At 48.2% G+C, this 17891-nt stretch overlaps 1 long non-coding RNA gene across 1 annotated transcript; it reads left to right on the plus strand.

Annotated features, from left to right (window-relative positions):
- The first annotated feature begins 568 nt into the window (after positions 1-568).
- Positions 569-16934, plus strand: LOC129385916 (uncharacterized). Its single transcript, XR_011895384.1, has 3 exons — positions 569-752; positions 4989-5129; positions 16639-16934. It is a non-coding gene; the product is annotated as an uncharacterized lncRNA (long non-coding RNA).
- Positions 16935-17891: the final 957 nt, after the last annotated feature.

Consider the following 17891-nt stretch of genomic DNA (forward strand, 5'->3'; position numbering starts at 1 on the left):
CTTTCCGCGGTCTACAAACGGTACAATGCTTTCGCATTCCCACAAGCAAGCAGCTTTAAGTGTCTCTGCCGACTTTTCTTTCACCCTTACACAGAAAAATGCATAAATTGAACTCTGTGTGCCTGCAATCGCACTCTTGATGAAGGCCGGACCCCGACCAAAATGTCGAAATTTTTTTTCGCGCGCCTGCACTCTTTTCAATATATATGTATATATATAGAGAGAGACAGAAAGTAAAGGAGAAAGTATTTATAAAGTCTTATGCATTGCGCTCAAACGTATTTATGATAATGAGTGTTTCTATATGCAGGTAATGTCACTATAGGCATTACTGCAGAGCAGTTGGAACGTTAGAAGATAGTGCAGTGCGTCCATCCGCTGCCAAAGTGAAACATTGCATCCCAGAAGCGAATCATATATTTATTTAAATAAGCACAGATATAGGCACACGCTCTGCATGCTGACGATTACTCTACGAGCATTGCGTGGCATTAAACTCACGCGCCGACGCAGGGTAAGCTCCCGTGTTGTAAGAAGTGGCCGTAACTACATTTCCTCCGGTTGCGGCATCGTCCGTGGAAAGTCATAGGCCGCATACCGTGTGTCGCAGGGCACGCGCCTCCTGGTGTTGGTCGTCAGCCTAACCGGGGTGCTCGTGGCCTCGTGCGCCCTGCTGCTCGTGGTTGTGGCGCAGGACGACAACGTTGGCTGCGGACAGCCGCCCGACTGGAGCGCGCACGTCGACCCCAAGGGTCAGGACTCGAGAACAAAAGCTTCAATTTCGGCCAATCTTCGATTTCGTTCGCCTTTGTAAAAAAGCTCCGCCCCAGTTCTCTTTGCCTAGGTTTTCAACATTAAAAAAAAGAAGTTACTCCTTTTCTTTACGGGGGAACATTATTTATTTATCCACTTAGAATCAAAATTTTGCGAACTACTCGCAGATAGCCAGTATCTTGGACTTTGACCGTTTGTTCGCCTTTTGTCGTGTGTCCTGTCCTCCAGTTCCTACGCTCTGGTTTCACCATAACCGGAGAGAGAAACAGGGAACCAGTACCTCCTAAGCTTACGTATTGTTGAGAACCCAAACTTTAAAGCTTCAATTTACGTAACGATAAATAGCACAAACATTGTAAATATATGTTTGAGTGCGTAACGCGGGGTGCGCACAGCAGTACGCTCGTAAACAAAACATTTCATTAACAGCAGTACGCAGATAAAAACCATGTGACAAGGAACAAATGGCACGACCAGCGCTTAAAACCAGAGGAGGAAGAGCTGGGGGGGGGGGGGGGGTTCTCGGTTATCCCGGCCCCTTCGCCTGGCGGTCAGTAATTAATACATACATACATACATACATACATACATACATACATACATACATACATACATACATACATACATACATACATACATACATACATACATACATACATACATACATACATACATACATACATACATACATGGTAGCAATCTACGCATGTATACGTAGAAGCCCCGCCCCCTAGAGCAAAGGGCGATTTCAAGCACTGGGCAGTTCACTTCTTATGCGTCGCTGATGCTTGAATTTTACAAACAGTGCTGCTAATCGTGTATATGGCTAAGAGATAAATTCTTGCCACATCACTTAGGGCAACCGTTACTCTATTCTCTGCATTTTTTCTGACTGCTCTTTTACCGTATGTCGTCTGTTCAGAACTTCTGTGCGCAACCATGCTTTTTTTTCATTATTTGTATAGTTAGCAGATAGACAACATACGTTCTACAAAAGAAAAGGGGATGAGCTTCCCTCCGCTGAGAATTTTTTGGTAAACTCGGAGACGCTTCTCAAATTTACAACTTGACCAGGATGAGCTGCCGGGCATACGTTAGCACACTAAGTGTTTACTCGCGCATACTGACTACACAGTATTTTTATATATGCTAATTGACACGTCAACTGACAGTTATCGGCATTCATTTAAGCTCCTACTGGCACCCACACATACCTGGCAAGACTTCCTGGCACCCCCTAAAACTTATTTTAGACCGCAGCTCTTAGGCACCCGTTCCTGCGTTGAGCGTCGGCGTCGCTCGGCGTAACCAAGAGAACGAGCACCACGAAGGGTGAAAGAGCGAATGCTGAGCGCGGCGAGAGATGAAAGATGGGTGAGAGCGAAGAGAGCGCGAGGAGGAAAGCGGAGGAGGAGAATATGACAAAATGGTGAGGAGGACAGCGGAGTGCCGCATGATACGTGCTCCACGGCCAGGCATGCGGCGACTGCGTCTACCGATATCATATATGGAAATAAAGTGATGTCATGGGCTTGGGACTCATTGCACACGCAATACTTCGCCTGCACCGCTGCCGCTAGAGAATGCGCGCCGCGCGAGCTACGCGTTCCCGTGTTCACGCTTTCTGTCTGGGGAATGAGCCACGCAACCTGTGGAAATTCTTCGTCTGCCACTGCTGCTAAACGAGCTGCCCGAGCAAAGGCTCCGCTCCGCCGGCGAGAGGACCCTGTCGTTCAGAATCAGATTCTTTGCCACAATATATCGCGAATTCAAAAGGCCTCAACAGCTGCACTCAAAATTCTCATTAGGGAGTATCGTAATTGTCGGCAAATTTTATTCACTGCAAGAAAGCGGAAGCAATTAAAAGGAACGAACAGACATTGAAGGCTGACAGCAGTATGCTACTCCTATTTTAACTCTTTACCTACTTTACGTGTTACTATTTACTTGTGCCCTCGCCAACACTTACTCACGTTCGTGCTCACGTTCGCACACAATGGCCGACAGTCACTGGTACTCGTTCACACGTCCATTCAAACTCACCGGCACTCATTCCAGTACTTACCTACGTCCGATCGCAGCTCCTCAAAATCTCTCCCACGGTTGTGAAATCTCTGTGCCGACCATGGGTCACTGTATTGATGGTTTAGCATGCCTACTTATGCTGCCAGGGGGACTCCTCGCGAAAGGCGGGAGGAGTGAACAAAGCGACTCTGAGCAGCTGGCGAGCGAGTATTTTATAACATCTGCTCTCATGAGATCCTAACAAGTTCAAAAATGTAGCAGATCCAGCAGTTGGAACTTATATACAGCGAAGCTTTGTGTGAGCACATAAGCAGTCAAAACACGAGTGCATGCAAGAACACAAGTACACACGAACTTGCACACACACGCAAACCTGGGCGCACACCAGTTATAACGCGTATTTTGTTAAGCGGAGTTTCTGACTACTAGCGAATACGACGGACGCCTTGACTGCATCATGGTTTCAGAGGCAGCCTGCGCATACGTACGTAGCGCAATTCGAATCAATTGTTTCTGCAAGAAGCGTTTACTTCCTCATTAGCCGCGAATGCGCGAAGGCAAGCTTTATGACTTCCTTTCGTTCCTCCGCGCGGCCTGTGCCGCCTCTGATGCGGATGGATGGATGGATGGATGGATGGATGGATGGATGGATGGATGGATGGATGGATGGATGGATGGATGGATGGATGGATGGATGGATGGATGGACGGACGGACGGACGAATGGAAGGAAGGAAGGACGGACGGACGGACGGACGGAAGGACGGACGGACGGGCGGACGGACGAATGGAAGGAAGGACGGACGGACGGGCGGACGGACGGACAGACGGACGGACGGACGGACGGATCACTTCAGCAGTCCGCCATCACGCTCCCTCTCCGCGCCCGCGCCAAGGCCCGGCCGCGGTTCCGTCGTTCGCCGCCGCAGCCGCCAGCTCGCCATCCCGTCGCCCAGCGCAGCTACCCAAAAAACAGATGTATGGTGCACTCCGGACCACCGCCCACTCTGCTACAACTGCGGAGAAGCTGGTCAAGCCTGCCGCCAGTGCCCATACCGCGACTTGGAACTGCGAGGCTTCGCCGTCAACGCGCCGCGCCCACAGCTTGGTGAACAACCTCGTGATATCGCCGATGCGTCACCGCAACAAAGTGAAGACTCCGACGTTCTTCGCGTTCGCCGTCACGCTGCCTGTCGCCGCAGCACTGACCGTACACAGGACCAGCTCGTGGACGGTCTGCAAGCCTATATCCGAAAAACTAAAAGCGGAAACCGATCGAGGTGCGGCTGCTGTACGTCGAAATACCGAAGTTCCTCCGCCAACGACAACGGCGCTTCAAGAAATATCTCGACGACCTAGAGAGGACAGGCCGCCATCCTGACGAAGCCTCGAAGCCAAGGATACGCCGACAAAAAAGATGTCCTGACGACGAGACGTACCAGCTACACAGCAACGCAATGCAGCCGTGATGCAACGTCACGACCCAATCGCAATTGAAGCCGAAGAACCACCGACCTGGACGTGCTCCTCGACGGCCACACCGCAACCGCTCTAGTAGACAGAGAAGCCTACGGCTCCGTAATCAGCGGTCCCTTCGCCGCCAAGCTGATGGAAGTCAAGCCTGCATGCGACTGCCCTCAAATCCGTACAGCTGCAGGACACCTCATTCCTTCCGCTGTTCGGGCAGTGGAAGGAAGAGCGCGATGTTTGTGAAGCGCACCGCTCCGAGTGACGTCAAAGCCTGGGCGTGGCTTCGCGGCGCTCAGCGGCCGCACGGAGCCCGTTGCGCACGTCGGGAGAGCTAAGGTTCTGAGCGCTATAGCTCTGCGCACAATTACAATTTCGCACATTTAACAATTAATCGATACGGATTGGACTCATGATTCACTAAAACTTCCTCATTACAATGAAGCACGTAACTAGAATAATTGAAAAGCTCATTAACAAATTCTAGTTCCCTAAATAGGGAACCAGAATAAAACAAATTCCCCTAAATAGCACTGGCGGCCCGTTTGATAGCGCCCGCCACGGCCCCTGATCCCTTCGCGCAAGAACAACAATTTGACCTCCGAAAGCCGATTATTTAATGTTACTTAAAGTCTTCCTTGAAACATCCTGTATATGCCAAGCGGCAGTGCCGTCTTCAACGATAACATTTTCGACTACAATTTCCCTGTCTCTTTACAACAGAGCGCGTGGACCAGTGCACGGGCGAGATATGCACGGCGTCCCAGTGCGTCCATGACCAGGTGAACAACGACACCTGCCGCGGTGTGGTGCGAGCGTACGCCGACAGGTGCCGCTGCTGCGAGGCCTGCGTTCTGCACCTGGGTGAGACAGCCGTGGCCGGATGGGAACTCAAACATGCGCGATTCCCCGACGCAGAGCAGCAATGCGTCGGGGAACTTTCTCGCACAGTTGTGTTTTAGTCTTCACTTTGTTTAGAGGTAAATTAAGCTACAGAATTGCACGTTACCACTATAAGGGGTGATTATTTTTAAGTTTTGCGTACTTTCCTAAAAATAGCCTGTGGCATATAGCGTGATTCTTGCTCTTTAGCTGGATTATTTAAAGACGTGGATGTTACTAGCATGAGAAATCGAAACACATACTCAACTAATTAACAAACAAGCAACTAATCAACTTCTTATTCAGTTTAAAGCACATATTGCAATTTACAAATCGTAGCTGGTGAGCCTGCAAGATTTTGGCGGAAGGTACCCCGAAAAAAATAAAGCGCACAGACGCGCACTACCGCAAACACTCGTGCCGGGTACCGATTTGCAACTCCGCTGGTAGCACTGGTACATCGATGCGGTGCTGAAAACGTGCCAAGTCCACATTAAAACAGGAAGCGACCAGGGCTTCATCCGGACTGCACCGTGAACCGTGTAGCTCCACCTCAAGAACATCACGTCGCTGACGAAGTCTTATTGTATACCATCGGCCCTCGCTTGCTGGTGGTGGCAGCACAAGCTTCACTTCACGTACTCATTTATCACGGTTGTCACGCGACGCACTTTCGGTGGCGATCGAGCCAGATCGGAATCGAATTTTTCGGTCGCAACTGGCTCCTTCGCGCAAGCTGAGAATTTCGATCCCTTTTGAACTTACACGATCGCGATTAAAAGTGGCCGTGCACACCGGCATAAGGCGCGGTAATACTCGTCGATACGACACCGACAAAACGCTGACGCCAACGATTGGCCGACCATTGAGCACAATTTGTCGCTGAGACCATTTTATCGTACCACGACAAGGACGCAACCGACAAGCGCGAGTTGTAGTGCGACGGGCTTTCTTGTCGAAGGCACCGGACAGAATCAGCGTGCCGGCCGATCGGCCGTTGAACCGACAATGCGTCGATAGCACAAGCTTCAGCCCTCTCGAATCGTGCACATGAAGTTTGAGCCGACGTTTATCCTGCTCAGCAAATGGCCGATATATAGCGGAGCCAGAGTAGCCTACAGACGCAACACTTATTTTACAGATATTCTTGCGCATGCCAAACTAAGGACAAAGACGAAGTTGGGAACCGGTCTCTGTGGTCGCCCAAGGTGCTCTACATGCAAACATATTCAATCTACAACTACAGTAATAATTACAGCGTCGAATTACTCACACAACGTAACTTCGGGTTTCACCTGCACATCAAGTAACGTAGTCTACTGTCTAGAACGTGCCGCTTGTAGCAAACAATACATAGGTGAGACTCGGCAACAAATTCGTACAAGACTCAACGGTCACTGCGCCGATACAAAACACAATATACCTAAAGCAGTGACCAGCCGCTTCAGTGAACATGGTCATGTATTCGACAAAGCAAGGCTCTATCTACTACAAACAAATTCCCGTTCACCTCGCGGGAGGAAGTATACGAAATCACACCTCATACACAAGTTTAAATGCCTACACCCTGCGGGAGCTTGGCACGTGGCAACTTAGAATCGCTAAAAGCTGTAACTTAAATCTGAATTTCTCATATCATCAACCAAGGAACAAAACACATTGTGCCACCAGCTAACCTTAATTCTTAACCTCACCTATTCCTCCATTTCCAAATTTCCCCTGCAATTTAATATACTGTTTCGCGTTTTTACCCATATATCAACTGTACGACCACTTTTCTCATATACACCTGCCCCTTCCCGCTTTTACTATGCCACCCTTCTATTTCTTATTCCGGTTTCGGTTCCCCCCTTGTTTTTCCTTTTCTGTGTTTGTTTTTCATTTTATTTTTTAAACACCCTCATAAACACATCCAAAAGTCCCAGGCGCCAGGATACCTTCTTCAGCGCCTCAGCCACAGAGGGTGTCGCGACCTTTTGTATACCGCCGTGACGACGCCTACGTTGAGCTACTGGGGCTAAAGTTCCTTGAAAGACCAAGCCACTGCCTTCCAGCTATCCCATGCATTGCACCCGGACTCTTTGTCGCCGTCTTAACTCCTTCAAATTACCCGACGCGTTGCTGCTACGCTACTCAGGTCATTCTTACAAGTGATGTTTTCTTTGGTCTTTTTTGTTACTCACGCAGTGACCGGCTGACCGGCTCTTCTAAAGCTACAAAAGCATGCCGCCAACGACACCCCTGAATGCTCCCTAACCTCTCGCTCCCCCAACACCCTCCTATGCCCTTCTCTTAGAGCGCAACTCTTTGGCGCCCGTTCCCGCGCTTCGCTGTCGGCCTCGCCGTAACCAAGGTCATGATCCGCGCGCACTCCTGCTGCCATTTCTCGCGCGCGGCGCGAGTCTTGCTCTCCCCTTGTCCTCTAAAGCTGGATCACGTGTTCTCGCCTATCCTCTCGCCCCCTTTCTCCTCGCAGCTCCGTTGCGGTAAGTCTCGCCGCTGCCGTCCACTCCGCCCTCGCCTTTTAAAGCCCGGAATACATGGAACGAATAACCGGCGTCCGAGCGACGAACTTCCTTGGGCGGCGAATGCCCGACGGCCGGCGTCCAAAAATTTGACGGCCGCCGCCGACCTGCCTGTCCAAATATTTTCGTCGGGCCGCCGGAAGCGTCGAGCGCGCAGCGGCGGACGACAGCCAATCGGGAGGCGCCAGTTCCGGTCGCTAGGCATGCTGGTTTTTCGCGTGCGGGCCTTTTCTCGTCTTCTGCAACCACGTTGGTGTCTGCGCTAGTGTTGATGTATTTTTCAGTTATAAAAGCGGTATATGCCACCTTAAGCAGCGCTTATATTTGTTTCATCATTTATTACAACGCGTATGCTAAGTCTGATAACGCTGGGGCCAACACGGCGAACTCGCGGCGGCGTCCGCCCGCTGTTCGCCTCATGTATTGCTATGCAGCGCATCTTCGACGTCTTGCCGCCGCGCCCCTGTTCGCCGCACCGCGTTCGCCGTGACAATTCGCTCCATGTAGCCCGCGCTTTACCTTATCCCGCTGTCGCGGCACTGCCGCGGTGTCGGCGGCGGGTGCTCCTTGCCGCCTCACGCGTGTTCCACGGCTCTCCGCGTCGCGTGGCTGCACGGCTCTCAGCCGTGTCTCTCGCTTCCCCGTTTGCGAGGCGCGTTCCTCAGTGGCATTTGTCGCCTCTGGCAGCGCTTGCGCCTGGCTGTCCTTCTCCCGCCTCCACTCTTACCCTTTACTTCCCCTTACCTGGCACAGTGCTTTGGCGGTGACTCGAAAGACAGTTATAACGTTTCGTCCCCTTACTTCTACTTCACGCCCCAACTTTATGCGGACCCACTGAGGCCTGTCTGTGAGTGAATGAGTGCGTGACCTCTACTCAATACCCCTGTTCTCCACCCGTTTCCTCTTCCCACCTCAGAAGAAACATTAAATATTAGTTGCTGATCCCCCCCCCCCCCCTTGTCCTTGGCGGTGACCCACTATAAGATGGCGCGTCGTCGGAGCGCCGACCCGATAGCGGTGGATTGCGGTAAGTGCTGCCCAATCCTAAACGCAGAATCACCTCCGTTCGGCGCTGCGTCTTCTGAATGAGGTTGCCAGTTGTTTAAATAAGGCAGCAGCTGCGCTCAAAGATCGCATTATCAAGAAGCGTAATCGTCGGCCAATTTCTTTTTTGTTGTTGTTTTCTCATCTTGGTCTTTTTCTGCCTTTGTTACTTTTTTTTTCTCCTCGCTTCGCCACTCTCCCGCTCTTGTCCTCTCGTCTTAGGAACCACGCTTTCAGACGTCAGGGACAGCGCTCATTTTCTTTTTACAACCAGCCGCCAACGACAACAACCGCACGTGACGTCACTCTACTAACCCTTTGAAACTATGATGCCGAGGCTGACGAGGCCGCCTTTAACGAAGATAGACCCTCCTACCGAAACGTCGGCCAGCATTTCTGAGGCATCTTATCCATGTTTATAGCCTTTATACCACAGTGTGCTACTCCATCTGTCAGCCCCATTCTTGATTATGGATTTTTTTAATTATATGACATTTAGGAGATGTTGTCGCCTTTAAGTGGCACCAGCTACTCCTTTTCACATAGGGATTGAAAAAAAATGAATCATAATAAAAAATAATGAAATCATAATCAAGTGCACTAACGCGACACTATAATTGAAAGTCAACTCCCAATAATAAACATAGCAAGTCCAGTCAAATAAGTACATTAATGCCCTACTAAAACTGAAAGTCAACTCAGAAATACAACACCAAGTCCAGTCACACATGTGCACTAAAGTAAACCCAAAGTCCAGTCACATGAATTATACAATTCAGTTCTGGCCTGAGCAATTTGAAATACACATTAATCTTTATTTCGCACGGCACGTACACAATAAGCGGCAAGCGACGACACCGCACTCTGCCAACACCTGTATAGGTCACTGTTCCCGATCGCTACCGGTCGCATTGGCTACGTAGATAGGTGGCTCTGTACGTATTGTTATGCTGGCGCATTTCCTAATTCCAGAGGGGCACTGATTACCTCTGCGTCAAACTGGAAACAAGAAACTGTGCATTCGGTACAGTAGCATAAACAACGAGGCTCAGTTATACCAACGGTGTCAGCGATGGCTTCCGCGTTTTTCGCGAGAGAACTAGGCGGCTTACAAATGAGCGCTTATGGGAGCATAGTTTTCGGTAATACTTGATGGCACGCGCAAACTGTAACTGTGATCAAGTTAAAGAAAAGCGAGAGGAGCCTCTAACATACATGTATCTTGATCACAGTTGCAGTTTAAAGTGGCTCAGCCTCTCTTATTGACTCGTCTCAAGCAGGGTGGAACAGTACGGCTCATACGCGCAGATATGTAGGTTTTGCTACGTTTTGACATTATTTACTATCAGCGATGCGCCTTTCCCACAACATTTGAAGCTAACAGCGATCTATGGCTGTAGATGTCGATGTAAGCAAATGCCCCGCTTTGGCAAACCGACGCGGATAGCTGCACTGGAAGACTTGTTGAATATGCGAAATGGCCAAACAATGCAAAGGGAATACAAGAAGTGAGGCGCAAGTGCGGAAATCAGCGACAACACGATCCAAGGCAGCAAACGGAACTCGGCTGCCCCTATCGGACGCTCTGTTAGCACAACAGTGAACTCTATCAAGACTGCTCACCCAGTAGCCGGTGAGTGCTACATGGCTTCACAGAACGACAAGCTGCCCCGGAGAAGCCATTATTAATTAATAGCGATCCACGAAACGCACAATCGATGCGCACTCAACATGGGTGCAGACAGACAAATCAACTGGCAAGAGCCGCCACTGCCTGGGCGAACGCTTCTCCCCAGGGCGTCGGGCTCCCGTGTCGTCGCCGCTCGCAGCTGCCGCGTGGCGGCGCCATGTGAGTAGAGCTTTGTGGAGTTTGGAGCTTATCGGGAATACAGAGCGTAAGCGTGAAGGGCAGACCACGTGGGAAGTGGGAAACCGGCAATCAACCATTGGTTATAGTCGGATGACAGAAGGAATTCATGATAAGTTGAGAGAAATGGTCATTGACGAGGAAGGGTCTAGCAGCATAGGGAGTGACCATAAACGCATCATTTAGAAAATGGGATATGTAGTTGGGAAAGAAAGCGAAGAGTGCAGAATCGCTAGTCCAAATTTGAACGCTGAACAAATAACAAATGTAGTCACAAGAGTCGAGGAAGAACTTTGCAAATGGCCAAGAGTAGGAATATAGTGAGCTTCTAAGTGTAATAAGGACAGAAATACGGAAACAGAAACAACATGTTTCTCTTTCCGCAAAAAGAAACTGAAAAGCTGGTGGAACAGCGAGATACGAGAAGCGATCGCCGAACGACAGAAAGCATCCCGAAAGCACAGGCAGGCAATGGCGCAGTTGCCGCAGGATGAAGTGGCCAGTAAATGGGAAATATACCGGAAGAAAAAGTCTACGGTTCAAATACTGGTGCAAGCAAAGATAAAAGGTGAAAGTGAACGCTGGTTGTCAGAAATACGTGAGAAAAGAAGGCCGCACCTAGAATATTTTGGAACCACGTAAGATTATTAGGCAGGAAGTCAACAACAATACAACAACATATCCTAGACGAAGATGGAAACAAACTGGAAGGGGATGCGTCACTAAATTACATCCGCGAAATAACAGCCAAATCTTTCCAAGGCAATGACGAGGTTCTATTTGAGCAAAAAAGGAGCACGGAGAACCAGATGGCAATAGAGGTGACGCTTACAAATTTCAACTGGAAGAGAGCCGAAGAGAAAATTCCTAAGCGCACAGTTACAGGGCCGGACTGAGTTCCTGTTAGTTTGATTATTCAACTAGGACCAAAAAGTAAGGAAGCTCTGTTGAAAACAGCAAAAACAAGTTTGAAAGATAGACGAATACCAGACAGTTGGCGCAAAGTAGAATGAATTTAATTTATAAAGGTATAGACCTCGTATAGACCGTTGACCATTACATCGGTAATATACAGGTTAGCAATGGAGGCAATCAAGTTAAAGGTGCAAGCATGGGCAGAGTTTAATACCATTTTGGAAGAATTTAAGAATGGCTTCAGTATAGGTAGGAGTTTGGATGATAAATTATTTGTTCTTACTCAATCTATCGAAATATCAAGAGTAGAAAGCAGACCGTTCTACGTGGCCTTTTTAGACATTACCGGAGCGTATGACAACGTAGACCGCAACATTTTGCGGGATATTCTGGAAAGAGAAGGCTTAGGCGATGATTGTCTACAGCTTTTGAGAGAAATTTACCTAAAAAAAATACCGTTTCCGTTGAATGGGAAGAGATGAGGAGCGAGGACGAAGTTGATATCAACAAGCTAGGACCTGAGGCGGGGATGCCCTTTCTCCTCACTGGTGTTTATTATGTACGTGGTGAGGATGGAGAGGGCGCTAAAAGGAAGTAATATCGGGTTTAATCTCTCATACATTCAGACGGGTACAGTAGTAGAGCAACAGCTTCCAGGTTTATTTTACGCGGACGACATTGTGTTGCTGGCTAACAAGCGAAGTGATGTCCAACGTCTGGCCCATCTGTGGAGAGGAAGGCGATAAGTTAGGTCTGAAATTTAGCGTTAAGAAATCAGGTGTCATGGTATTCAATGAAAGCAGTGAACAGAGAGTGGCAATACAGGGCCAGGAAATACCTCAGGTAAAAGAATATAAATATCTTGTTATATGGATAAACGAAGGCAATAGATGTATGGAAACACAGGAAAAAACAATAACAGCAAAGGGGAAGCGAAATGTAGCCATAATAAAACACAGAGCGCTATGAGGATACAATAGGTACGAGCTGCTCTGCGGTATGTGGAAAAGTGTAATGATTCCAGGACTTACTTTTCGAAATGCGATTGTTTGCTTGAAATCAGGGGTACAATCAGGACTCGGTGGCAACCAAAGGTCAGTGGGACGCCTCGCATTGGGCGCTCAAGAGAATACTACAAATAAAGCTGTGCAGGGTGATATGGGCTGGACAAGTTTTGAAGTAAGGGAAGCTCACAGTAAAATTGATTATGAATAAAGGCTGAGGAATATGGAAGAAAGTAAATGGGCTGGGAGAGTGTTGAGGTATTTGTACAGAAAGAACATTGATTCACAGTGGAGGAAAATAACTAGGAAGCTTACCACCAAATATGCGGTCAGTAGGGTGAGCAACACAGCAACAAAGAACGTCAAGCGGAAAGTCAGAGAGGCCGAAGTAATCTCATGGGTGGCGGCAGTGGAAAAGAAACCTGCCATGAGTAACTACTTTAGAGGAAAAAACGAAATCAGGAAAGAAACATTTTATGATAACTCAAAGGTAAGCTCATTACTTTTCGAAGCGAGATCAGGATGCCTTAGAACACGCACCTATGAAGCGAGATATAAGAAGGAAGAAGAAGCGTGTGCTTGCTGCGGTAAGGCTAGGGAAAGGATGGAGGATGTTTTATTAGAAGCTGAAGATATCTGTTCAGCGGTCGATTTAGATAACACTGGACTCCTTGAAGCCCTTAGGTTCAGCGAGAGCAGGGGGAAAGTAAACATGTCTGCAATAAGGATTAGTAAGAGGCGATTGGATGACTGGAGGAAGAAAAGTAGGGACATGACAAAAAACGGAGACGCACAAAAGCAAAGTTCGCAATCGGGGATCAGAAAATTTGGTTCTGGAAGTTCATAGAGTTCTTTCTCTTTTTTTCTTCTTTTTTTTTTTACCGAGGTGGGACATTAGGCCGTATAATAGCAAGCGCTTGGTGGCGCAACCCACAGGCCCGTTCGAAAGGGGACGCTCATAACATCCATTCATCCATTGGTGGCGCAACCCAGCCCCGTTCCACAGGAGACATTGGGAAAGAACCTCCGTTCCATCCATCCATCCATCCACAGGAAGCTGGCCCTGACCAGCCGCCCGCAGTGCGAAGCTAACGAATTCGTGTTTGTCTGCATGTTTGATTGCATTCCTGTTTTTCTCAGGCTTTTGCAGGTGCGTATTCCGCACGCAGTCTGTCCGGCCGCGCTGCCGGTGCGAAACTTGCATTCGTATTTGATAGTATTCACTCTTTTTCTGAGGCTTTCTTTTCTTACTCTGGTGTACCATTGCACAAATCGAACGGAAAGAAAAAGACTGCCGGGCTGTCATTCTATGAAATACCAGCTGCCGCTGGCGTACCAGAGAGGTGGCTTGCAGCAATTAGGCGGGGTAATCGGTCGCCTAATACAGCTTGAAACTACGCTCTTTGTGCTTCAATGTTGCTAAGTGTAAGAGCAATGACAGCAACGAGCACAGGCTCATGACCCTCATATCGGTTCGTTTCCTGAGGCTGCTCCTCTGCAACTACGCATTCAATGTTGCTGATAGGCACGACGCAGTTAAATATCTTGCAAGAAAGCCCCTTTCGTGAAAGTACGCGAAACTGGGAGAGTGGCACACGCTTCAATGACATGTGGTAGTTTGCATCCGCAATAAATGCTTTTCTTTCCGCCATTGAAATGGTAAGAATCAATGTAAGCCATGACTCGCAACGCATTGATCTTGAAAAAACATGAACCTCTCTATTTGCGGAGTAATGTCTGAATGATGGTTCTGCAGAGCTTCGTTTGTTGCAGGAAGCGCGCGGCATACCGCGCTGTCTTTCTTAGTTTTTGCACAAACACTGTTTAACGGCTTTGAGTTCCTAAATGACGGAATCACACGCCATAGCTCCTCATTTTCTGGCGCCAGCTGTGGCTTTCTTGCGGTGGCAACAAATGTAATTCCCAAAACGTTACGAAGGGAACGCAGCATCACGTACCGCTTTAGAAGCAGTCTAAGGACATTAGACAGTTTTAGTTACACGTACGTAGAGGCTTTGCGTACGTAGAGCATCTACGTGTGAGCAGTGCGCATGCGTAGAACGTAGCGGGCGCGCGCGCGTCTCACGGACGTACGTGAGATTCAATTCTTTGCGTGCGTTTCTTGCGCACGTAGACAGCTTCGCGCGGGAGTTCCGCAAGATCACGAACAAGCGATAGCGGGCCGCGCGTGCGCGGACGGCTCGCATCGAAACACGGCGACAGGATTGAATTGGCTACCGCCGTGTTCACATTTCCCGATAGATGGAGCTACGGGGTCCCTCTTCGCGTGTGTCGCATACGTGTACATATATCTAAAAGCGTTTCAGATGGCGTGCACGTAAGGTACGTAGGGTTTTCACGTTTGCGTACGTGAAGCCTCTACGTACGTGTAACTAAAACTTTCTGTTTAGCGCATGCACTCCCGGCTTGCGTGTAGTCTGCTACACGAGTAGACGGTAGCACGCAACGGGGCTCTTTCAGCGCCCAAGCGTTCCGATCATATGCTGGCGAACACTGCTTTCAAGAATCGACTTTCAGATAAGCGAACATAACGTGACAGAACAATTTTCCACGCTTTGGATTCCAACTGGCGCGCAATCTCGTATCGGCGTAGCAGACGACGCGCGATCACATCGAACAGCAATAGCCGCGAGGGACGCATGCCTCTTAAACGTGCTGGTTGCCCAGAGCGACAAGTGCTTCAGGGTTCGCGTTTACAAAAGTTTGGATTGTACTTGAAACAACGCGAATACAGCCGAAAGCTCAACTGTTTAACAGCTGCGAATACAGTCGCGCCCGGCGTTCTTGTGAGCGACGAGACCCTACTTCGGCAGCGGCGCGTGGCGGCGAAAAGCCGTACTAGAGCCGACGGCCGGCGTGTGTATATATATATATATATATATATATATATATATATATATATATATATATATATATATATATATATATATATATATATAAAGTGAAGCCCATCATCAAGGGATTGCGGCAGTAGAGGAGACAAAAATGACAAAGAATGAACACTATTGCAACATACATTCTTTTCATGTTTTTCAAGGACGTTAACACGTAAACATACGTGAACTCGAAGCAAATACGAGAATCGAGCTGCAACACAGACCATTACATGCCTTGCTTCACTGAAAATATCAGGCACTAAAACAATATATTTTATGGTTTCACACCTACTTACCTACAAAAGTGGACAAAATGCATGCAGCTTTGGTATAACACAGCGCTCGTAATGCACAACTAAACGAATGAAAATTAACTGGTAACCCAAAGAAACAAGATGAGCCTTCACTAATTCACGAGCAGATAGGTTCACGTTCAGGTGGCTCATGAAACAGTATGCGAGCTGTGCCAAGAATTTTAGTCGTACAAAGGTGGCGACCGCCATGTGCAGTGCCTCGAGAAAATGGATTCAGGTGTGTGCGATGATACCTGCTTTCCTGTTTTTAATCATGACACATCAACCGATTAATCGCGATTAGGCCATAAATCGATAAATTGGAGTATTAGAATTGTCCTTTGCAAGGCAACGCTGGTAAAAAAAACATCACCTCCAGAGCATGTCGAATGGGGGCCGCAGTGCTACAGTTGACTTGCCGAGAGGGAGGGGGGCCGAGCCCATCCTTAAGAAATGCGCCCCTCCCCGTGCTCTCCCTGACTTTAAGCTCTGGTCACGCCGCGTCTGCTGCGAATCTAATATTGAATTTGTTCTTGACAGTACATCTGCTGTGGCACCTGCAAGTATAGCTCATTAGCGTGCACTGGAAAATGCCCACTAGACGCTCTATAGACATCTGCATGACTAAAGTGAGCATTTGTTAGAGGTCCTATATGTCCAGCTGTGATACCCTTGCAATGTTACAGAAACGTGATTTGAATGGGACTTTAGAGTATCGATGGCATGTATTTCTAATGCTGTTTGGACAAATCTACATATCTATAGGATGTGTACAGTGTCTAAAACGTTATTTTCTATGGACATCTATGGAACATAAATGATTATCTGGGGAGTGACAAACTTCCAACTGCTTTTCAACCTACATTCCGTGACCTGAACTAGATAGTACCCTAGAGTCTAGGCTTTGTGAAATCTAAATTGTCAAACTGTGTCGTCCCACACGTAGGGAAGAACTCGGACTGCTCCAACAGGCCTTCAGACCTTCACGATGTCCGAGAATGTGGGCCTGGCCTCTTCTGCAACCAGAATACGTGTGTCTGCATGGAGCTCATGATGGACATACCGTGAACGACCTCACTGTGCTACTACTTTACATTTGCTCATCAATATGTCTGACTCCTTGATTAACCTAACATAGTGTGAAATATGTCTTGAATGTTCGCAAAATGCTGTAAACAGTATATATTAACGATGTCCCGGGTTGCGTATCGTGGTTATTAATGGCAGAGGGGGTACCTATGCTTGCCAGGATTGTTTTCGTGCTGAAAAATGTATGTGAGTGAATCTCCCAGCTTGTATTGTTTTATTATGAAGCCTCGGCAAGTGCATATGGTGTGCAGACGTTGTTACGTAAATCTGAAAATGACGCATAATTGCATGCAGTCAAAAACACAGTCTCCAGGGTGACTGGGAAATGAATAGGGGTGCTCAAGCAAAAATATTTCTCAAATGTGGTGCATACAACCAAGAAAGATAACCTTTGGATACTTTCATAATTATGGTCAGTTTTATATATGCATTGATGATCAGGGTACATAGACCTTGTTTGGTATAAAGCTATATTTTCATTATTAGATACAGGCACGTACCCAGGGGGGGGGGCCGCCCCCCCCCCCCCCCCGAAATCAAGTGGCATACCCCCCTCCCCACCCACGCCACCTCTCCTCACATATTCCTAAAGCGCCGCCAGATCAATGTTGAGACTTGGCAGCTGTTCATCGGTCAGCATTATGCTGCCTTTTTCACTCCTTTTAGATGGCGGTAGTTATCGGCATCTCTTGTAATGTGAAGGACAGTTTTCTCATAGATTCCGCAGCCGCGAGATTAACTCGAGATGCGTTCAGTTGTCACCATCTATTCAATAGTCACGCGCATAGATGTTGCTTTTGTTAGTTCAACCTTCTTTATTTAGGCTGATCCTGGGACCAGGAGATGGATGCGGCTGTTACTCAGCTGGTCTGTACTCTCATGGAACGAGTTGCTGCCGGAGAAAACGCCAATTGCGTTTAAATTTTCCCTTTGCTTCATTATTTCCTTAAGTTACGGCTCGCCGCGACGCTGGCAGATGCCAGGAACCATACACACGTGATATGGGTTAGATAAGGTGGGAAATAAAATAATGTGAAAGAGCGTCCATCATGAAACCCTGCAATGACCCTTAAACCCATAAGCAAGATGACTGTCACCCGTTACCTCGTC

The sequence above is a fragment of the Dermacentor andersoni genome, chromosome 7, assembly GCF_023375885.2.
Source record: "Dermacentor andersoni chromosome 7, qqDerAnde1_hic_scaffold, whole genome shotgun sequence".
Lineage (NCBI taxonomy): Eukaryota > Metazoa > Arthropoda > Arachnida > Ixodida > Ixodidae > Dermacentor > Dermacentor andersoni.